We start from the raw sequence: 25,125 nt of genomic DNA on the forward strand, positions 1-25,125 counted from the left end.
GGTAGATTCCAGAAAAACCTGGAAAGACTTGTACAAACTGATGCAAAATGAAATGAGCAGAACCAGACAACATTGCATACCATATCAGCAACATCACGTGATGATCAACAATGAATAACTTGGTTCTTCTCACCAACACACTGATCTAAGAAAAGTACAAAATACTCAGGAAGGAAAATGTTATCTATATCCAGGTGTGGTTTGTCCTTCACTGTCAAAGAGGACCATGACATCAGGGAGATGGTGACATGCCTTGCAATTGACTTGTATTTGAGTAAGGGAGGGATGTGCAAGTCACCAGTCTCAATTTCTCCTCTAGAGCCATCTGTGAGGCAACACCCATTTATGTTGTTTATCATGTTGTCTCTCCAATTATATGGTAAGCCTTTTGAGAGCAGAGACTGTCTTTTGCTTCGTTTCATATCTCCTGAACTTAGCACGGTGTTTAAAACATAGTAAGGGTTTAATAAATATTGAGTTATTGGTTGATCACATCCATTGGTGCCTTTTCCTCTCACTACTTTTCTTAATGGACAGCTAGGTGGTGCAGTAGATAAAGTGACTGGGGTTAGAAGACATTTTCCTGAGTTCAAATCTGGCCTCAGACACTTAATTGTGTGACTCTTGGCAAGTCACTTAACCCTGTTTGCCTCTATTTCTTTGTCTGGAAAATGAGCTGGAGAAGGAAATGGCAAACCACTCCAGTATCTTTGCCAAGAAAACACCAAAAGGGGTCACAAAGTGTCAGACATAAGTGAAAATGACAATAAAAACATTTTTCTTAAGGTGGAATTATGGAAACAGCAGAGAATAGGAGGTCAGGAAAACTGGAGTTCAGACCTGGATTAGTCACTATCTCACTTTATGATCTCATTTAAATCTCTTCACCTCCCTAGGACTCAGTTTGACTCTTCTACAAAATTATGTAGTTGGACTAGACTCTAAGATCTATTACAATTCTAATATTTTGTAACTCTCCTCATCCAGCTAACCCCATGGCTAACCATTACCATGAAGCCACATAAGAAAGGTGATAGATGTATCATAAGTACTTTTGCCTTGCCCCACGAAGGTGCTTTGGCAGTGCAATGTCAATGTAATTTAACTCTTGCAGGAAAAGACAGTCTGCTTAAATTCTGATCTGGACAGATTAAAAAAAAACCTCATTCAGGTCTACATGATCTAGTTCTACTTTAAAAATCAAATTTGACACTGGAGCTCCTCCACTTCTGAATAACTGAGTAGACATTTCATGCAATTTATTTTGTTTATCCTGTTCCAGATATTAGGTGAAGATTAACTGCCAATCTCCATGCAACAACAACAAAATTAACATTTTTTTTTAAAAGCCAGGCACATTTTGTGCTTCCTTTACTTACTTGGGACTGGGATGTTGTATATCTGACTGAAGCCAAGAGTTTTATTCAGTTCTGCATTCTACAGCTTATGATCAGCATTTATCTCATGGTTAGTCCTTTCTCTGTGGTGAGATTTATATATAAATCTATTTCAAAATTTCTGAAAGGAACACTAGTTGTGCTACCTTAAACTCTGTTACCTGAACATAGACAAAATTCCATTATCTTAATTGGGTCTAACTTTATGTGGACCATACTCATATAAGTATAGATCAATATTATGGTCATTAATTTGGGGAACACTCTCAGAAAAGAATCAATTCAATAAACATTTCTTTAGCACCTACTATGTGCCAGGAATTGTGCTAACTGCTATAAAGTGTTTTAGTCCTATGGAACTAGAGTCTCTCAATGTGAAACCTGCTCCTACATGGAAGGCAGAACTAAGAGCAAAAAGAGGTGGACTTCAGGAAAATCAGGTAGATATTTATCTTCACAAAGGTATATATCAGGATAAAATTCCTAAGAAATTAAGTCTGTCCAAAAGGAAATAGGCTACCTTGAGACAGTAGGTTCCTATCACTGGAAGTCTTCCAACAGAGTCCAGATGGTTATTTATTGGCCATTTGTAGAGGGGTGTGAGACTCAGTTGGTATAAGACTGGATGATCTCTGAGGTTTCTTCCAATTTGGAGACACGAGAAGTCTAATATTATGTTAGCCAAATACTAGAAACACATTTCTTAACTATTTTGGGTAGGCATCATATAATTGCACAGAAGTGATATATTAAATGCTGGTAATATATTGACCTTGAACTCTGATGCAGCTCCCTAAAGAGCTCCCAGAAGAATGATGAAGCTCTAGGAGAATCTAACAAGCAATGTGCAACACCCTGAGGCAGATAGAGAGATGCTCAGGTAATTTTTCAGGTGAAAACCCCCAAGAGTCATCTTGTATTCATGCACTTCTCACTTACTTCTTTTCCATTTTACAGTATGGGGATTTTAAATGGCATTTCAGGAAAGGGGAACTGTTTTCATAAATGTACTTTTGTTCATATTTTTAGATGTCTAAATTACTGTTTTTTGGATTAGTTGGAAAAGGATATAGATTCTTTCCAAAACTAAGATTTATTAATCTAGCACATAATTTGAAGTTGACATGTAGTATTGTTATTTACGGAGGACGTACCACTGAGATGCATCCATATGTCTTGCAAGAGCTATGTAATCTTTCTACCATATCAGCATTACTAAAGCCCTTATCAAAATATCATGTCCATTCAAGGCTTCCATATTTAACAGCAAAAAAAATGTTTAAAAGACTGAAAGAAAAAAAACAATTAGAAATAGTAAAAGCAAGAATGTAAAAGTTGGCTTGATGCTTCACATCAAAAAAATTAAAAAAAAACTAAATCATGACAACTGGACCCATCAGTTTCTGGCAAATGGAGGGAGAAGAAATAGAAGCAGTGTTAGATGTAGGCTCACACTGTAGAATTGCCTTAGATCATTATATTGCTCAGAAGAGTTAAGTCTAGTAAAGTAGGACATCACACAATGTTGCTGTTACTGTATACAATGTTCCTCTGGTTCTGCTCACATCATTCAGCATCAGTTCATGCAAGTCTTTTTAGGTTCTTCTAAAGTCTGCTTGCTCATCATTTCTTATGAAACAATAGTGTTCCCTTATATTCATATACCACAACTTGTTCAGCCATTCCTCAATTGATGGGTATCCCCATAATTTCCAATTCTTGGCCAACACAAAAAGAGCTGATGTAAATATTTTTTGTATATGTGGGTCCTTTCCCCCCTTTTTTTTTTTTGATCTGCAAATAGGGTCACAACTGAAACAAATGAACAACAACAAAAATTGGGAAATATTTATGAAATAAGTTAAAATATATTAAAAAGAAAATAATGAAGAATTTTGGAGGACAGGTAGATTAAAGAAGATATATAGTAACCTCAGTTTTACATATTAACTTTGTAGCTGAGAGAGAGAGAGAGAGAGAGAGAGAGAGAGAGAGAGAGATCTCAGTACAAATGTCCACAATTTGGTGATTCAGAACTGGGCCATTGAGAGATTTGGGCAAAATATATACATTTGTTAGCTGTGTATATACAGGAGTAATATATATAATATATACATACGTATATATATATATATACATATATATATACGTACGTATATATATACATATATATATATATATACATATGTATATACAGGAGTAATATATATATATACATACATATATATATAATACATATATATACATACGTATATATATACATATATATACATATATATGTATATATATACGTATATATATATATGTATACATATATATATACATATATATGTATATATATATACGTATATATATATATATGTATATATATATATATATACACGTATATATATATGTATATATATATGTATACATATATATGTATATATATACGTATATATATATATATATATGTATATATATATATATATACGTATATATATATATATGTATATATATATATATATACGTATATATATATATATGTATATATATATATATATATATATATATATATATATATATATATATATATATATATATATATATGAATTTCTAGAAGTCCATGAACTCAAAAAGGAAAAGAGTTCAAAAAGAGATGAGAAGAGGACCCACTACAGGATCCTGAAGGACACTGATGGAGAGAAGGAGATGTATGATAAATCAACAATGGAAAATCAAGAAGCAGTTAAACCAGGAAGGTAAAAGACAAGAGAGAGTTGTACCATAGAAATCAAATGAAAAGAGTATATCCAAGAAGTTGAGTATGTATAGAATTATAGCCCTTTACTAAAAGAAGGTCCATCTCTTCCTCAGAAAATGGGAGGAACACTTCTTCCACCAGAAACTGGAAAGATAGTGAAAAGAAGAGAGGATAGAAAAGTTTGTTAAGATAAGGCAGGAGTTGCAAAAGATACAGTGGTAGGAGAGGGCAGTGGAAGATTACTACTGTTACTGCTGCTGATGCTACTGCTACTGATGCTGCTACAGCTGCTGCTGCTGCTACTACTACTATTACTATTACTACTACTGGTAATAATAATAATAATAATAATAATAATAATAATAAAAACAATTATATACAGACAACTATGTGCCAAACACTGTGTGATCATTGCTTTACAAATATTGGAAAGGCCTTAGGCTGAGCTGGATAGAAACTAGAGTGCAAAGAGAGCTAGTGTAGGGAAGAAATTTTCTATTCAGAATACTATTGGGGAAGAATACAGATTGAAAGAGAAGAAAATAGTAATGAGCTTTGCATGGAGAAAGGAAATATACCAGCTGATGGGACTGCAGAGTTAATTGGATTATGGAGAGGAGGCACATGATGATTCTGTAAAAGAAACTGGTATGGAAGGGACAATGGAAGGAAGGTAAGAATGAAGGAAAGAAGGTTGGGTGGGAAGGAAGAAGAAAAGAAGGGAGGGAAACAAGAAGGAAGGAAGAAAGGAAGGAGGGAGGGAGGGAAAAAAGGGAGAGAGAGAGGGATCAAGGAATTAAGGGAAGGAGGGGAAGAGGGAAGGAACATCAATAATATATTAAAAGATACACAGGAGAAAAAAAAACCAAAAAGTTCAGAAGGAGAAGACACAAACAGGGCAATTTTGTTACTGCTGTGTTAAATTCAATATATGCTTTAAAAACTGAACATAGCAGAAGTTAATGATTTCATCCTCTGAGACAGTTTCATTTTTTGCTCTTTGTCCTATTTGTTGGAATTTCCCAAGTTTGCTGATGACTGTTAAATGTATGATTCTTAAAAAATAATTAAAAGAAAGAAAATCAACTGAGGCACCACCTTCTCCAATAAGGTTCCACTTGTTGAAGTGAAATAATAATGCCCCTTTTCTACTTAATGCCAAGGAAGTACTTGCACCTTCCATCACATCTAATATATGCCTAGATCAGTATGAACTGCATCCAGGAATTAAATATTTTTGACAACAATAACATTTGGGAGAAATATTGTCTTAAAAACTCCTTTTAATGAAAGATTTAATTTTTTTAAAAAATCATGACAAACTGTCTTTAATCCATCTCCTGTTTTACTGTTTCAAATCAATTTGCTCTCTTCCCAAGTTTAAATATCCTCTTGTGACAGACCACTAAACATCTCCTAACCTGAGTGCTCCTATTTAATTACCACAGTGACTGTCAGCAAATACCTGGTGGTCACTGCTCTAATGATGAGGAGAAGATGCTGAAGCTCAATGTAGAAAGCAATGCTACAAGACATTTCTGCAACTTCTGAGCAATCTATTTTCTAATACTGCACATGTACCAATTAAAATGAACTTGACAGGTCACATGGTTCTCATAAGTAGGAGGATGAAAAGCGGATTCCTGACCACACAGCAAAAGAAGAACATCATAGTTCAGCTTCTTTCATATAGGATGACCCAGAGATAATTCCCAACAATAACACATTAGATGGGGAAAAGGTCCTCTTACATCTGTACTGCCAAATGCCAGCTTCTGATGAGCAATTTGGTTTAGAGAGAGTCTACATATATATTCATAATGTAGTAAGGTATCATAAAATAAATATTTTCTTCATTATAAATGGGTAACAGTCATGCCTTAGTTGTGACAGAAATTATTTTCTCCTATCCCTTATAAAAAGCTTCTGTGCTATATCAGTTCTTTTAATGAGGGCTGCAGGATGTCAAACCAGAGGGAAAAAGAAATACGTTTGTGTATTGTTAGTTTAGCAATGTTCAGACCCACATGGCAGAAATATTATGGCTTAAATCCATCTTATAAAAGCTCAATCCTATTTTCAGAATACGTATTGAAATACCTGATTGCATATTCACATTAAATACTGCCTTTCAAGGAGCCAAATAAACAGCTGTAGAGAAAGACATTTTCTAACCTCTACAAAACATTCATTCATTCCTTCTAAAGAGGGTTGTCCGCTACTTTAATTTACTCTAATCATGCTTCACCACAATTCTCAAGACACCTTTTGGCCCCTGTCTACTTTCCCCAGTCAGTGCTCTGGTCTAACATTCACATGTCTAAATGTCTTAAGTATATTACAAAAAAAGGAAACATGTATAACACCACTGAATAGAATGTATACCATGTGGCACTGACCCATCCTAACGTATTTTCAAGGCATTGGGAGAAGTACATCTGCATAAAAATCAACACAGAAAATATAATTTGTTGTAAAAACCTTTAGCAAAGCCATAGCCAGATGGTGTCTTATACTGGGGGCCAAGCACAGATTTGGGAGCATTTTAAAATGTCACAGCTTGTAGCTGTTCAATAGCAAAGGCACCAGTTAAATTTAGGGGCCGGGGGAACCTTTCTTAGGTGACTGTGAAGCAACATTTTGCTTTCACAGAGTCATTTGGTAAAGAGTGTATAATGATCATCACCAACACAAATCTTTTATTGGGATACTACTATGTTCAAGCCACACAAATATCTTACTCTAACCTAGTGTTGCCTGACTCCATTTTCTACATCGACATTGGCAACAGAACCTACATGAACCTAAGTATAATAATAAGTCAATTGTGCCTAGAGAAATGGACTCAGATGCCAAGCCAACTAAGCCGACTCAACCACTAACAGGAAAAGGAAGCAGTCAATAGGCTGGTCTTGGAAAGATTTCCAATTATTTTACTCATCAAATCATAAAAATTTGATAATTGGAGAATTCAGCAACGTATCTTTATTATTTGGAAGGGTTCTTTCTTCCACCATTGAACATCAAGAAACTCCAATTTGAGAGTATTTCCCTGCTATCTCTGCTGTCAGTCTGACTTACTAAAAGCAGTGAAAACCTCTAATTAAATTCAAGACATCAGCATGTGGTTATTCTGTAAGGCAATATGGAAAAAGATGAAATTTAACATTATCTAAAGTATGTCTTATCTACCTAGTGCCTATTTTTGGGTATAAGGACAGGCCTGGACATGACCAATATTTAGTTGAAACAATTGAAGGAATAAGGATGAATGTTGCAGTATTCCCTGTCCCTGCGTAGGCCAGGTCGGGCTTAAATAGATTTACAGAGTAATTGGGAGGCAGAGTGTCATTTAGAACAAAAGTGGTAAATGGCTTCATATCATAGAAATGCCTAGTGTGTGGCTAATTGAAAGATCTATAGTAGATTTTCTATCATTTTAAAATTAGAAAGAATCCAACTTTCAGAACTCAAGAGGCCAAAAGAACCTTTACCTTAATTTACCAAATTTACCATTAGAAGCAGGTTCCCTGTGATATTTTGGCAAAATGCAAGAGACCACTTAAGATATTTTTCATGATGATTTCAATTGCCCAATAAAAGTTTTTGTGGCTACTAGTATATAACTTTTTTTTATTAGCAGTCCAAGATGTTTAGATACCATGGTGGATTCATGATTTTATTGGTGTAGTTATTCCTTCCATTGTTGAAGATTCCAACTACTCCACATAAAATCCTATCCTTTTCTTTCTCTAAGTCTTTTACAAAGAAGATACTCAACATATTGTACATCCTTTTGTTTTAGTCCTATTAATATTTCATGGCAGCAGGAAAGCACTGAAATATCCATCTGCTAGCCTTCACTCTTATTATAGAACTGAGCTACCTCCTTTTCCAGTTATGGTTTGTCTTTGTCTTTCATGCCACTTCTCAAGTGCAACTCATTTACTCTCTGTGTGCCAGAGTAGTTAGAATACTGGCCTTATATTTATTCATGAGATTATTTGGATTCAGGAATGAGTTCAAGTCCTAACTCCAGTGTTTCTTTGGGACCATGGGCAAATGTCATAACCTCTCTGAGCCTCAGGTTACCAAACTCAATAATCCAAAACTCTAATAGTGAGGTACTTTACGGGGCTGTTGGGAAACAATGTGCATAAAGGTTCTTACAAGTCTTTGGGGTATGTGTAGTCTTTGTTATTGATATGCAGCAGTCTACTTACATTTACCATACATATTTCTACATGGCCCTTTGAATGCTTATGATTTGTTATTGTGTGTATATTATATAGCCACAAATCAAAACTGAGCAAATATTGGTGTCCAAAAATATGGGCTTTAGTGACACTGAGCAGCTTGGGGTCATTGATAGCATTACATAATTTCCCAAGTAGACCTTTTCAAGTTTTAATTTCTATTCAATCCTTTGTCCAGCTTTCATGCACCTGTCAAAAATATGTGCTATAAAACATTTTACTAAATATCTACTATTGGTGGCCAAAAATCTGGGTTAGGCACTTAGAGAAAGACAAAATGTCATGGAGCTGAGAGTTTAAAATGAGAACAGTAGGCCATAAAGCTCCGTGCACTACCATCCAGTTTATATAGATGATGATGCAAATCCCTTTCAAATGATTAGAGATTTAACTGAAAAAAAACTTAGTAGTGTTCTAGGTCTTCATGCAATTCAATTATGAAATGGAAGCATTTGAAGAACCCAGACATGAAGAGGAAATTCATTTATCTGGACTCTGCACATGATACTTTCAATTACTTTGGAAAATATCTTAAGTGAGCATATATGCCCTTTAAAATGTGTCATAATGTTGATATGTCATGGATCATTAAACAAAATTACTTTGGTGATCCATAATAAATTTTTCTAATTTTTTTCTATTTTCTTGAAACACACCTTGTTTGAGAAAAGTCATTAAGCCTGAATTTTGCTCTAACAAATCAGTTTTTATAACTAACAGAAATTAGGCATAATATGATCTTATCTCCTGTATGATACTCACTAAAATGAATAACTCTGATGATGTGATATCTTGCATATAATCATCAACAAAAGCCACTTTATTCTTTATTAATATTTTAAATAAATATATATATTCAATTCATACAGGTACTATTCTAGTAAAGGTTGTATAGTAATGATACAGAAGCCATCTGAGTTGGTAGTTGCTCATATGTTCTCAATCACCAATTTCATTATTATTATTTATAATCTTACTTTTTGCAATCTCTACATTCTGAGATATTTTTGAAAGTTGATCCATTAGTGTATGTCAATTTTTTGAAATCTTCAATATGGATTTCCTCCATATATATTTGGTCAGACCCAAAAGTCCAATCACTGTTTTGAACTTTGTCTCATTTGCTTTTGAGATTTCTTCACAGGCCATTTGATAGTAAGATAGCAGAATCCAAATGTGATGGTTCCATTACTGTCACTAATAAAATTAGATCATTGTAAAAGCAACAACAGTACTCCCAGAGTAGATTGGAAAGTTAGCCACAGGACCTGAAGAGGGATAAGCCATTATTGCAGTCTCTAAAACCTGCTAGATTTTATAGCTAGTTTATTGAGGCTAGGGTTAAATACTTTCTACAACCCAGGGCAAAAAGACCAAAAAGGCAGTAATCAGACTTTGCCCTTGATCTGATTTCACAGGGTCCACTGAAATATTGCTGCTCCTGCCTCAGAATGTTCCTGTAACCCTTGAAGAACACAGTACTTAGTAGCCAAAAAACTTTAGTGATAGCTCCTCAGATAAGACAAAAAAGGCCACAATAGCCTCATCAGAATTGCAAAGTATTTGGTCTTTAGATAAAGTACTAATCCAGGAGAAAAATCTGGAAGAATGTGTAAACAAACAAAAAAAGACAAAGAGGTTTTTTCCTTTTGTTTTATTTTGTTTTGTTTTTTTGTGCTGCCACAAATGCCCAAGACTTGAGTGAGGTGGGGGAATGGAACTGGGTGTCATAATCCTATTCAAAAAAGGCAAGAAAAATGCAATTCTCTTACAATCAGAAGGAAAAGTGGAAATGAAAAATCTAACAGTCATCTACTGAAATCCCAAAATGAAATCTCTCAGGAACATCATATCCAAAATCCAGAGTATCTAGGTCAAAGGGGAAAAAAGCCAGAAATATTGCAAGTACCAAGGCACTAAGGTCAGAATCATATGAGATTTAGCAGTTACCACTAAAATGGAACAGAAAGCTTGGAATATCATACTCCAACCCTTCCTGATGACATAAGCAGAACTAAATAGAAATTCTGAAATAAAAACACAGATTCAAGAGAAAAAGAGAAAGGTATATGTTAATGAGCAATCAGAACAAGCTATATAAGGATGAAGTGTTTATATTCTAATAGGGAGATGATGGTATGTGTCCCCTCAGAACTCTACTGTTATCAGAGGTCAAAGAATGAATCAAATAAGACTAAAGTTTTGGGATAAATTAGATTGATTTTGTTATGTTCTGATAATCTTAAAAGAGGAAGTGATAGGGTTGGGGGAAAGGATGCTTTGGAGAAGGAAAGAGGAAAAATGAAGTGGTACTTATCTGACAGAATTGTAGGATACAAGTAGAAATCTCTACAAACAGGAAAGAGGTTCAGTAGAATATCATATTCATTTAAACTGGGAAAAGGAGTGCAGAATATACAAGAAGAGTTTGGGGTAGAAAAAGATTGTGCTCAATAGATGAGAAAAAAACAGAAGAGAAAGAGAGTAAGAGGAAGGAAGGAGTTAAAAGGAAAGAATAAGCCTATTTGTTATGGGGGATTGCTTTTTCTTTTTTCCAGAGGTATGGAGCAGCTTAGGCGGGAGAGAGAAAATATTTTTTGTTAATTGAAATAATAAAATTTAATTTTTAAAAATGGTAGTGACAAAAGATGGAACTCATTGGTTTTGTTTAACTGATTTTCATTTTTAGAAGAGAAAGTTCAATGTTATGGAGAGAGGGGAAGAGGTATATTGGAAAATTATTTGCTGGAAAAACAAAAGACTTCAATAAAATCTGAATTTTAAAGTCTTTTATGAAAGAAGTACTGGAAGGTCTGATTCATTTCAAACATATTTATTGTCCTTCTTCAAATCTCTTCCATTAATACTCTTAGACAGATTTACCTTATATAGGTCTCACAGTAAACACTCTTCAGGCTTGTTTTCCCCCCAACTGATTTTTAATATTTTATGAGGTAGTCTACTCTTAATTTCTTGTCGTTCCCTTTGCAATGTTTTGCATATGCACTTCTCCCTAAAACCAATACTGCCCATAAAGGTCTGTCAAGAAGCAAACGTTTGCTGGTAAAAGTGAGTCCTGATTTTTTTCCCAATCTGCTTGTTATGTCCAATATTTCACACTGTTAAACTTCCTTAAGAAATATATATCTTTATTTTTGTTCATTCTGCATTTTTGGAGTTCATGACTTGTTCTAATAGAATGAACTGGAATTGCTTTAATCATACAATCCAATCCTTATCTTTATTCTTATTTAAAAGCTTCATGAGTTGGTATGAACAAAAATTTTAATATTAAGTAGGCAAATCTTGTGATTATTCTGCATAAATTTAACTGATAGAGAGAGAAAGGAAGGAAGGAAGGAAGGAATCCTGGTGTTTGCAAGTGTTCTGGCCCAGATAAGTACATGCAGTGCTATATACCAAATCTCTTAAAGCTGCTCACTTCTTTCCTCCTCCATGTTACTAATGGTGTGTTGGTTCAGCTTTCTCTCCAAGCCAACAACAAATTGTTCCCACAGGAAGACGCATTTTCATCTGTTGACATTAAGTCTTCTGGCAATTACTGTGCCTTGGGTCCTCCATTCTTATTCAATGTGTATTCTTAGTTTGGAGAACATAAGTCAATGATCAGTCTATCACTCTATGCCACACATTGCCATCATCACTCTCACATCCTGTTCATCTCTTCTTCTTACAGTGACATAGTCTATTAAATGCCAATGTTTGCTACAAGGGTCATTCATGAAGTTTTATTGCATTTGGGTAAATGGAAGACAGTATTGGTGATTAAAAGATCATGAGACACACAAGCCTTCTGTAGTAAATGACTACTGCTCTTGCTGTTTCCAACTCCATTCCTCCCAAAGACTCCTTGCAATATCTGATAGTCTGTGAGTGACACTGGAATTAATTATAAGCTTGTCCTCTTTTAGTACACTAATGATGAAGGTCTCCAGGCCTTCATAATTTTTTTCCATAGATCTCCTCAGGATTTATCATAGTAGGAGCATACACTGATGAGGGTGGCATGACACTTTTCTACAAGTGGCAATCACATTGTCATGAGCTTGTAATTCATTCCTTTTGGGAGGCATACTAGCTTATTGACTAGATTTGATTTGATTATGAAACCTACGCTAGCTTCACAACACTTCTCATCACAGCAACCGCTCCAGAAAACATGTCTCTAGCTTTGACTTTGGTAAGCTGGTCCTAATTTGCCAGTTTCCTTTCACTCAGAGTTATTTGAATGTGACACTTGTTGAGGTCTTTTGCAACAAAATCTGTTCACCTTTCAAGTGTACTAGATTTCGTATTGTCCATAAGCTTGCACACATTCTTTGTAGCAATGGTGAGTGGAATCATCTTTTCAAAAACTTTTGTACACTTTTTAAAAATTTTGATTACAAGGTAGGTTCTCTGCCAGCTATGGTAAGCAGCCTAAGGTTAGGTTAGGTGAAAAAGACAATTTTAGGGTAGCTTTTGTAGCCACTTCCTCACACCAGCAGTGTTGTCCTCAAAAAAGGCTGCCTAGACATCAAAGGGGATGCTGAATCCCACTGCTGCTTTGGTCCACTGAGAAGACAACCCTACGCTCTGGGCCACCTGTGTATAGTTCTCCATGTATCTGCACCTACCACTTCATCACTTGCCTGTCACCACAGGCCTTTGAATGGGAGTAAAATAATGAAATAGTAAATAGTAAAATGACAACACGGTATGGACAATGTCTTTTGATTTGCACACAAATTTATATGAGTGAGAGTTGTGCTAAATCATCAGCCTCACTTTCCTTTCCAGAGTTATCGAAGTCCAGTGGCAAGACAAAAGTCAAGATGACTGGCAATGGCTCTGGATGCAGTAGATGACCTTGGCATCTTTCATGTCTGACCAAGCTCTAAGCGCTCCATAGCACCTGATTCAGCTGCCTTCATGGCTCACTGAAAAAAATGTTCACATCCCCCATTTCTACTGGGGACATCTTCACATGTTTGGGGCAAACAATCCCCAATTCACTTATGGTTTTTAGTCCTGTTGGTTGCTCTCAACCTAGTTTAGCCCATCTGCTAAGATGGTTTTACTGGAGTGTGGCCACTGTGCATGCTACACAGGTGAGAGTTGTTTAGCAACTGGCCACCAAAGGCAGAAAGCAGCCCTCACATCAGAAGTACTAGTCTTCCCTGAACACCCATAGATATATAGATAGGTAGATAGATATATAGATAGATAGATAGATAGATAGATAGATAGATAGATAGATAGATAGATAGATAGATAGATAGATAGATAGATAGATAGATAGGTAGATAGATAGATAGATAGATAGATAGATAGATAGATAGATAGATAGATAGATAGATAGATAGGTAGATAGATAGGTAGATAGATAGATAGATAGATAGATAGATAGATAGATAGATAGATAGATAGATAGATAGATAGATAGATAGGTAGATAGATAGATAGATAGATAGATAGATAGATAGATAGATAGATAGATAGGTAGATAGATAGGTAGATAGATAGATAGATAGATAGATAGATAGATAGATAGATAGATAGATAGATAGGTAGATAGATAGGTAGATAGATAGATAGATAGATAGATAGATAGGTAGATAGATAGATAGATAGATAGATAGATAGATAGATAGATAGATAGATAGATAGAAAGAAAGAAGGAGAGAGAGAAAGAGAGAGACAGAGACAGAGAGTGATGATTAACTAAGCACTATGTGTGCCATTCATTCTGATAAGTATTGGAAATAAAAATACATGTAAAAACAGAGTCCCTGTCATCAATCACCTTATATTCTAATAGTGAAAGAATATAAAGAAAAGGGAGATGAAAAGGTGAAGGGATACATAAAAGGTCTCTAGACAAAGTCTAGGAGTCTAAAGAGTCAACGGCTGATTCAGGTTTGGAGTGAGCATAGCTGGCATGGGTGCTTCCTCAAATGGAAGTAAAGGGATGGACTAACCAATCTGAGAAGATTTCAAAAGTGGAGACAGAATGAAGGCCTGTGGAGCAAAGCCCCAGGAGACCAGGGATTACAGACATAAACTTTACATAGGGCCTATTCTTTGAGAGCTTGAAATCTACATACAAAATCATCAAGTACTCAGGGATAATGCCATGCTATGATAATAATTTAATGTAGGATATTTGTGAAAACATATTGTATTCAATAAAAATCAATATAAAAGTATCAACTAGTGGGTTACTATATCACTACAAATTCTTCAGGACCAAATCCAAGTGCCTTGCTGAGGGTGATTTCTCCAGGAATTCTTTCTGGATTATCCCAGGCAACAATAATCTTGGCCTGCTACTCTCTTATTCCAAATCTACTGTTCCGGACTTGTTTTCTCATTACTCTTCTTAATTAATTATTTTCCAGCCAAACTGCACTATCTATTTCTTGAAATTGTCATTTCATATCACGTGCAAGTAATCTCATATTCCTAGACTACCCTCTGTTATGCTGATAACTTGGCAGGATTCTTATCTTCCTTTAAGATTTGGCTTAGGTGCTATGTCTTCCAGGACCTTCCCCAAAATCCCCAAATGCTAGTATTCTCTCTCTCCAATTACTTTCTACTATGCAAATGTATCTATCTATCTATATCTATACATATATGTATATTATATATCTATCTATACATAAATGTATAGTGCTATAATATATATATACATATATACATATATATACATATATATACATATATATATATATATATATATATATATACACACACACACACACACAGATATGTGTGTGTATGGGTGAGTACATTTATAACATATATATTATATATTTACAATCACAGGAACATCACATCATAGAAGAAGAGATAGAAAAGACCTCAAAAGTCAACTAGTATAAACCCATCATATGTTGTATCTCCTAGTAGACTGTAAGCTGCTTAAGGGCATGGTTCAGTTTTGGTTTTGTCTTTAGCACTTCTCTGTGGCCATACCTCTAAAAATGGCAGTCCCGCTTATAATTTGAAGGTCCCCTAAAGGGTGACCCCTACTTTTTATTACCAAATGTTTTTAGGAATTGTACTTTCAGGATTCTCACACACCTCCATTGATGCACTCTTCATTTACAATTTGCCTTTACAAAATATATTTTACTAAGAAGATACCATAAAAACAATGGATACAGAATGTTTTCTTGAACCCTGGGGACACACTCCTCTTAACACACACACACACACACACACACACACACACACACACACACACATACATACACACAAAATCCATAGAAATAGTGAATTTAAACTTAAAATACAATGATAGTATGTACATGTGTACAAAACATGGCAAAGGAGTAATTCACAACTCTGCCATAGGTATTCCTTTTCACCTTTTGTGCAGCCTCCATATGTACTTATGATGCAGTTTTTTTTTTTAACATGCCACCAATCTGACCTCCCAGAATCCACATATTTCTAGAGTACAGAGCCAACACTTCTCTCCACCAGGAGAAGTCCCTCTCACAGAAGCTGTCATGGTCCTCAGGTATTTTTTTTCATCTGTTGCAGGTTCCTCTGCTGCATCAATCATGATCAGTTATATTATACACATTTGCTACTGCCATTCTGTCCTGACTCTTAAACTCACCAGTTTCCTAGATACTTCGACTATAATGTATTCATTCACCTTAAGTCCAGAAGTGAAAAAAATACAAGAGATAGAGATGGTTGTATGCTTACTGCTTCCACAGCCAGATGAGAGAAATGATAACCTCATAGTTCTCAGAAGGGCAACTCAAAGAAATCCTCCCACTTTGAAGCCCAGAGGCAGAGAAAGGTTAGCTAAGTATTCCTTTTTGTATGCACAATCAACTCTAGATCAAACAACCTGAGAGTCATCAGTTCTTTCACTTTCAGCAAAGAACTAGAAAATTCTGCATCATTCCATAATATGAACCTCTGAGTTATCCATGTGATTTCTCAGACTGAAATCAGGAAACCAAACAGAGATTATCTGGGCATGATTCAAGACCTGGCCCCATAGGTCTACCCTCATTGCAAATCTTTTAATCTGTAGCATTTACTATGGCTCCTTGAACATAATATATAATCAATAAATGCTTTTAAAATTGAATTCTGCTGTGGCTATTTCTATAGCTTCCTTTGGAAAATAGAAACTCCTTCACATTGAGGATTATGTATCCCCCATTAGTAGCTGGCATCAGACTTTACATATAGTTGGTATTTCATTGGTATTTCATAAGTTATTAAATGGATATATAAAACAGAGTAAAATTTATGAATTATATTTCCACATGCTATAATCACTACAAAAAATGAGTTCTCATTGAACTAACCATAGGCCAGATACACTTCTAATTTTTTAATAAAGTGATATGTATTTTTTCTAGATAGTAGTCATTTTAAAAATGTAATTTTTAAATTATGAATTACTCTTCTAGTATGAATCCTGAAGCTCACTTCTTTTCCTGTGATTAATTTTATTAGGAAAAACATAGGTACACATTTTAGAAATGTGATGTTTAATAAATGTTTGAGTAATAAATGTAATTAATAATTAAAGTGGTTCTGCCACATCATTTTATATTGTGACGAGGGACACACAGTCCTATCAGTCAATCTGACAAACATTTATTAGTCATTTACTTTGTGCCAGGAATTACTTACACTAAGTCCTGGAGATACAAAGAAGAAGCAATGATAGTTCTCACCTTCAAAGGGCTTACATCTAATAAGGGAGAAAACTGGTATATAAATAGATAAATACAAGATTCTTACTGAGTAGAAATAAAGTAACCCTTGAGAAAAAGGTATCATCAATCTTCCAATGCAGATGTGCATATACTAACCATGTCAAGATATTCTAGTAGCAATGGAGAAATATGTAAAAGGAATCAATAAATGAGTTAAATATTCAACCTGTATGTATTTAGATTTGGGGGGGGGTTTATTAGTTTGTTTGTTTTGCAGTATGAAAAATGATCTTTACTAGAACTCTGTTCCCATTATTTAATTCTAGGAATGGCATGTATATATTTTGAGTGAGTATTAGGAAGAAAGGTGGAAATAGAGTCAGAATACTAAAGCCCAGTCCTTCACCTGAGGACTTTGAAGCACTTCCTAAGGCACTCATTTGTTTCTATTTTAAGAAAGAAAGGGCCAGCCGAGAAAACTAAAGTTACTCTGGTGTTTATGAAATATAGAAGAAAATTTTGGTAACTAAAATTCATGATAGATTTCAATCCCAAATTGTTAACCATGGCAAATCAAAAGGCAATAAGAAATTGGAGGAGGAAAATCATTATTTATTAGTGTGATTAAGGAAGGCTTATGGAGAAGAGAACAATTGAGCTAGGCCTTAAATAATGGTTGGTGGTACAGCAACTTACTCACTGATACCTGCCTTTGCTGCTGTTGTTAAAGGACTTGGAAACTCTATCTTGTGGTTAAGGCTATAATTTCTCAGACAAATTCCTATTTTAAGTAAACAATCCTAAAGTGGCAAACTTTCAGGCTAATTTTTAACTAGTTCACAATACATAAAATAATTATTTACTTACAAGGTGAAGAAAACCATCAACGTGAATAATTGGCAAGTAAGGCAAATACAGGTATATGGGCTAGATAGACACCTAGTCTGTGAACCATTTGCTGATTTTCCTCAGTTTGCATATTCATTCATACCTCTTCAGTCCAGGCTATTTTCTGTTTTCCCCTCAAATGTTTATGGGAGCTACACTTATTCCCTCAGATATCTTCTTCACCCCAATTTTCTTTTGAGTTTTCTTCTTAAGCAACAAATCTGTACCTCACATCCAACTTAGATAGCTATTTTCCTCATTATTAGTGTTACGTAAATACAAAATTATCCACTGGGCAACTTTATGCCCGCAAGCAATGCATTTATATGCATTATTAGTATGCACATAAATATAACATCCTATATTTAATTCAGTTCAAATATTCTATGTTCACAAAGTTTGCTATTATTTTATAGGACTTGATACGTATGGCTAACACATAAGATTCTGCTTATTTCCAGAAAGTTGGAGAAAGCTTCCATTAGCTTATATGTCATAATTTAGCTATAGAAATGTAACGGTAATAGCAAGGTTTCAAATGCAGAAAATATTACTGGGGGAGGGACAGCAAGAAAAGCATGTTTTTCACTCATAGTAATTGTAAAACAAAAAATATAACTTTCTTCCACACAGAGGTGAAGGGAGGGAGAAGAGGAAGAGGAGAGATTCTCCATTCCCACCCAGCTAGCAGCATGTGGTCAGAACTAATAAAATGAACTTTAGTAAGCATAAATGTCAAGTCCTGAACTTACATCTAAGAAGTCAAGTGCATGAATACGTATTTGGAGAGAAATAACTTAATTGTAGTCCATGTAAACAAGGTTTAGGGATTTTAGATGACAATAAACTCAATATCTATCAATTACTGATTGTGACTGATGAAAAAGAATTCCAATGTGATCTTGTGCTAAATCAAAACTAATGCCATTTACCATATTTTATCTAAAATTGTGCATTTAAAATTAAGTATTGCATTGGCAAGATAGGCAAGTCTAAGAAAGAGAAACCAGGTTTCTAAAGGGATATAAAGCCATGCCATATAATTACTGGATGGTGGAAGTGAAAATGTTCAACAAAGGAAAGAGAAGCTTTAGGGGAGAACATGATTTCTGTATTCAGCTGTTTGCAGGTATTTCACGGGGGAAAGACATATTCCATATAACTCCAAAATTAGAACAAGGGCAAAAAAAGTCTGTTTTTTACTAGAGGGAAATAAATTTTAGCTAAATATAAGTATGAACTTTCTAATAATCAGAATTGTCTAAAGATGAAATAGGCTGTTTTAGGAGGTAGCAAGCTACCATTCACTGAATTATTCAAGATGAAGTTGCATAACTACTTATCAGAGATACTGTAAGCAATCAATACATGTTTATTGTGTACTTAACATGTCCCATGAATTGTGCTAAACATTGGGAATACAGGGACAAAAGTGGAATAAACACTGCCTTCACAGAATTTATGTTCTACAGTATGAGACACATACATATACGTTCATACCAAATAACTATATATGAAATATGTCCAATTAAATAAATGTTAATTTATAGGGCAAACAACAGTTAGGGAGAGGGGGCACCAGGAAAAAATTTCATATAGTATGTGACATCTGACCTGAATTTTGAAGTAAACTAGGGATTTTGAGAAGTGGATATGAGGAGTGAGTCAATTCAATTCCTGGAAGATAGCCTGTGTAAATGTACAGAGACAGGATATTTAATGTGTGCGATGAATAGCAAGAAAGTTGGTTTAGGTACACCAGACAGTGTACAAAGTAGAAGAATATATAATATGACTGGAAAGTTAGATTGTAATGTGGTTGTGAAGGGCTTCAAATACCAAGAAGTAGAATTTGTATTTAATCCTAGAAGTAATAGGGAATCACAGAAGTATATTGAGTAGGACAATGACATGAAAGGATTATATAAGGCAGGAAATTATATTACATAACTTCTAAGATCTATTCCATCTCTAAAACTCTATTCTTTTCAGTTACTGGAGAGAGAGACCTTTTAGGCCCTTGGTAGAGGTTAACTCTACTTGCACCCTTGGAACAACATCCTCCTGGCTTCTCAGGAAATTTTCCAGTTAAAACTCTATGCCTTGTCCTTTGTTTTCTTACCTCAACCTTTTACTGAAACTTTTCTCCTTAAATGTATAAAGACTCTTTTAAGTGTTAAATCCAATGATTTTTTTTCCACTTATCATCCTTTTGGACTGATATGAATAATGGTATGAGATTATAACATTGCTGATCACTCCCCCTCTTAATTATCTCCTCCTGCAACTTTTCTGGTCAATGTGGGAAAAATCCTAATAGTTAAAGAAATAGATCAAATGGAATACAGTTGCAAGTTAGATCTACACTAAAGCTATCAAACCATAAGAGAGTGTGACATAGATTAAAGCCCTTGATACTTTCCATATAGTATCACAAGAAAATTGTGACTAGATCTCAAAAATTATGAGAAGGACTTCATATTTCTATTGTCAATTGTTCTTTTATTTCCAAGTCACACAACATGGTATTACTAATCAGTGTATTCTAACAAAATGATAATGATAATAATAATGAAATAAAAAGGTTCTAAAACCTAAAGAGAGAAATATTTAAGAATCTGAGGTCATTGAAAATCTTCACTTAATGAAAAATAAAGAAATTACACTTAATAATGAAAAACATGAGAAAAGAGAATCAAGGTCTCCAATGATTTTGAAAAAGAGATGGGCATATTGAGAATGAATTTCTGAAAACCCCTTTTGGGGATTGATGGCAAAAATCTAATTAGCAGACTAATTATGCTAAAACAGAAATAAAAAAATATTGCCTATTATGTCATCAAGAAAAAATGATTCTCTCACAATTTTTGACAGAAGTATAAAAACATTTCAAGGCCTGAACACAGCATTGTATGTGGTAATCTTGCCTGAGTAATAACCATGGGAGAAAAAAAGTGAAACTATCAAGATATACATCTAAGGAAAGACAAAAAATACTGTCATGACAAACATCACTAGAAGAATATTAAATATGCACATAGATAGTCATTGGAAGATTATATCAATATTTAGATGACAGGCAAAGTTTGAAAGTGAAGTGGCATATTTACCAATTAAAGACAACCTAAAAGAAATAGGCAGAAAGGATTCTGGAAAACAAAAGTGTATCAAAAATTTTAGATTCCCTTAGTCAGTAATTGAGAGCAACAATTAAAATTTTAAAGCAATGCCAGGAGGGAAAGTAGCCCAAAGAACAAAATAAATAATTCAATATCATTCAAAAACACCTTTACTACAGAGGCTTAAGAAGCAAAGAAATCAGAGAAGAGAGAGAGCCCTCAAAGAAGGATGTACAAAATTTCTGGTCATCTATATGATAACAAGGGATGCAGTGCAATGAAAACTCAAATTGGGTCAAATGAAAAACAGAAACCTTATGCACTACATTTATAGTGAACACAAAAGTTACATCAAGGGAGATAACTGAATCACTTACACATTTGGGTCACTTGGGTCACCTCCTCTCCTAATTAGAAATAGATATGACGTCCAAATAAAAGAGAAAGTCAAACCAACACATTTTCCTTGTGCTTTCTCCCTCCTCAAATAATCATGTGTGCATTTATCTGCTTGCATTTTGCATTCCCTCTCCCCAGGAGAAATCATGATCTCTGAAATCTGCCGTTGTTTTAAATTCGGTCTTTGCATCCTCAGTGGCTAGCACAGTTTCTAGCACAAAATTTTTGTTTTATACTAGATCTATGATTTCATTGGAGTTGGGAACTCATGATGAGGGAACTTCCTCTGCCTATTCAGATCAGCATCTTCCCTGAAAGTTAGTTTTTAAAGTGTTGCCTAGACCTTTGAGACATTATGTGACTTGCTCAGGCTCATGCAGCAGTATATGCTGGTGGCAGGATTTGGACCCAGGGCCTCCTGACTTAGAGATTCACTCTCTATTCACTATACCACTCTGCCTCTCACAATATGTGTGTGACAAATGCTCTCATCAGATTGAAATGAATTGGATTTTCCAACAGGGAATGGCTACAATTATCAAAACAATATATTCAGTAAAGAGAAAAAAAAAGTCCAGCCAATTGTTTAGAATTAGAGAGGAAGAAAAGCTGGTTAACTGACTAGCCTGTTAACTTTTATGAAGGATGTTTTAATATTATATAAACCTAGCCTAAAACTTTGGGATGAATATACAATTTATCCCCAAAATGCTAAACCCATGAGCTCCCACCAGAACTGCAAAACTCCAACTGCCTCTTGACAGTTTTAGCTTTGCCCTCATTCCTGATAATAAGTAATGTGTCACAATGCTGAAGGATTAGAGGCTTTCATTGATGCAGTTAGAGGTTTGGGGGGAACATTATATCATCATAGGACAAGGTTAAAACTCACCATAAGTAAGTGATGAATGGTGTACTGTTGATTCTAGACTGCAAGATTAATGTGCAATTGGCCAATAATCCATTCTCTCATTTATATCATAGGTATTTACTTTTAGACAGAGGAAGACAAGCTGAGGTTATTGGAAACACATTCCAAACTCAGTGGCTCACTGGTCATTTTTCCCAAGTCAGGTCCAAGTTCTTAAATCTTCCAATTAAAATAATCTAGTGTTGTCTTGTTTTTTGTTTTTGTTTTTTTTTGAAATTTAAAAGAGTTTCAAAAAACAATGTCATAGGATCTAAAACTGAGAAAAAACCAAATATGTAAATAGTTTGAGATCTCATTTATTTTCATTTGGTAAGGGCTACCTATAGTTTGACTTTTGATATAAAGGCAACACATTTTCTCTAAAACTATTATGTAAATCTCAGAAATAAGAATAGAGGGGGAAAAAAATGCAAGTGGGAATGAATTAGCTTATTTACCTGCATGATGATGCAGATAGTGATATGGAATGGAAAGAACAGCGGGCTTAGAGTCAGAGTACTGTTCAAATCTTAGCAACAAAACTAACCTTTATGACCTTGGACAAATTGTATGATGTCCCTGTGCCTTAGTTTCTTCATCAGTAAAATGAGGAATTGAATTGTTTTATGGCTTCTGAAGTCCATTTTATTTATAAATTTTGATCCTATAACTCATAGACACATTATTCCAACTCATCTCTAGTTCTTGTTGTTTTTTAATATCCACAAGGTATTTCAAACTGGACTATTATATTTTTCAGTGGTTTCAAGGGGATGAAGAATGGAATTTGCTTCTTGCAAATGTTCAAAGAGAGAAAATATCTTCACAGATTTAGTATATATGTTTTTGGTATTCTAAGCCCAGATCTTCAGAACTCCATGTAATAATGGAAAAATTTCATAAAGCCTATGTTTATACTACAGAGAATAATATTTTTATTTTCTGCCTCTCAAATTATGTTGTGAATTCCATGATGGTATAGATCACGAATAATAAATCTGCCTCTAAGACAGATAAACTTGGTATTCATTATTTATTTATATGTTAAAATTATTTAGGACTACATAACATTCCTAAGGAATGAAAGGGTTTCAGATATCATACACAGTATACAGAGATTGAACCATCCCTCTTTCTCACTATCAGGTTCTGTGGTATTTGGAAGTCACCAGAAGAATAGATTGAAGGTGTTTCTGAAACTTGTATCCTGGAGGGAATCTCCATGCAAAATGGCACATGGAAATTCTGAATTTCCATTTATACTAAGAAATGCCTAAATAAAAAAAAATACAACTTATCCGTAAGAATGAAAATGTTGTGGAGATTCTTCCATCAAGTTCTAGTTCATTAAAATACTGTTATAGTTATTGATGAAATTAAACATATTTCTAGTGTATTAAGTGAAAAAAAGAGAAATGATAGTAACACTATTACAAACATAGCAATCTATTATTAATCAATTGATAGTATCTGTTATAATACAGATAGTTTAGATGTTACTATGTAAATAGCAATACCTATTATTATATGCCCTTTGCAAAAAAAAAATCAAAACTAAACAGAAACAAAAATGAGGCATCCACTAAGAAAAGAATTTTTGGTAAATAGATGAGAAAATAGAGTGTTAATAGAGGGTTAACCTAGTTTCCTGGAATATTACAATGTATATGTTACTAACAGTGGATAATGGCTCACCAGTTGATCTTAGTGGCAATAGTGAATTTTGGATCTTATGAAAGACAGTCATTTTCTACACATTGTCTGCTCCTACCAAGACAGAAGCCGTAGATGAAAGTTTAGATATTCAAGAGTTACCTTGCAATGGATCTGGGGTTGGTCAGTTGTTGTCCTTCATTCTCAAAGAGGACCCAAATGACACCACTATGCTAGAGTAAGTTTCAGAGTGTCCAACTGTGGCAGTTCTAACATGAGCTCAGAATGTTCTACCATGGGCTGGGCACGAATAGTCTGTGTGAACATTTGGGATGGTTTCTCTAAATTTTCGCATCCTGCATTTCCTTTGAGCTATTTCAATTCTATTCCACTCATAGAGGACAGCACCTTCTCTGTCATGGGCACACCATGCTGAGTGGTCTTGTACCAGTGTCTCCCATGTCACATAATCAATTTCAAAGTTCTTAAGAGAAACCTTGAAAGTGTCTTTGTATCACTTCTTCTGAACATCATGACAATTCTTAAAATAGTCTTTTTGGCAAACAAACATTTTGCAGTCATATAACATGGCCAGCCCATCAGAGTTGTACTCTCTGAGGCAGTTTGAATGCTTGGCAGTTTAGTTTGAGAAAGAACCTGTGTGTCTGGTATCTTATTCTGCCAAGTGATCTTCAGAATCTTTCTAAGACAATGAAAATAGAAGCAATTCAGTTTCCTGGCATGGCATTGTTATACTGCCCAGGTTTCACAGGCATAAAATAATGAGTTTAGCACAATAGCTCTGTAGAACTTTAGTTTGGTAGTCAGTCTAATACCTCTTCTCTCCCATACTTTCCTTTGGAGCCTCCCAAACCCTGACCTAGCTCTGGCAATGAGCGGGTCAACCTCATTATCAATGTGTATATCCCTGGAAAGTACATGACCAAAGTAAGTGAACTGATCCACAGTGTTCAAAACTTCTCTATTTGCTGTAACCAGTGGTTCAACGTATAGATGGTGGTGGCTGATGGAGTATGTGTGTTTTCTTGGTGTTAATTGTT

Source organism: Phascolarctos cinereus, unplaced genomic scaffold (genome assembly GCF_003287225.1).
Source record: "Phascolarctos cinereus isolate Bilbo 61053 unplaced genomic scaffold, phaCin_HiC Scaffold_5;HRSCAF=322, whole genome shotgun sequence".
Lineage (NCBI taxonomy): Eukaryota > Metazoa > Chordata > Mammalia > Diprotodontia > Phascolarctidae > Phascolarctos > Phascolarctos cinereus.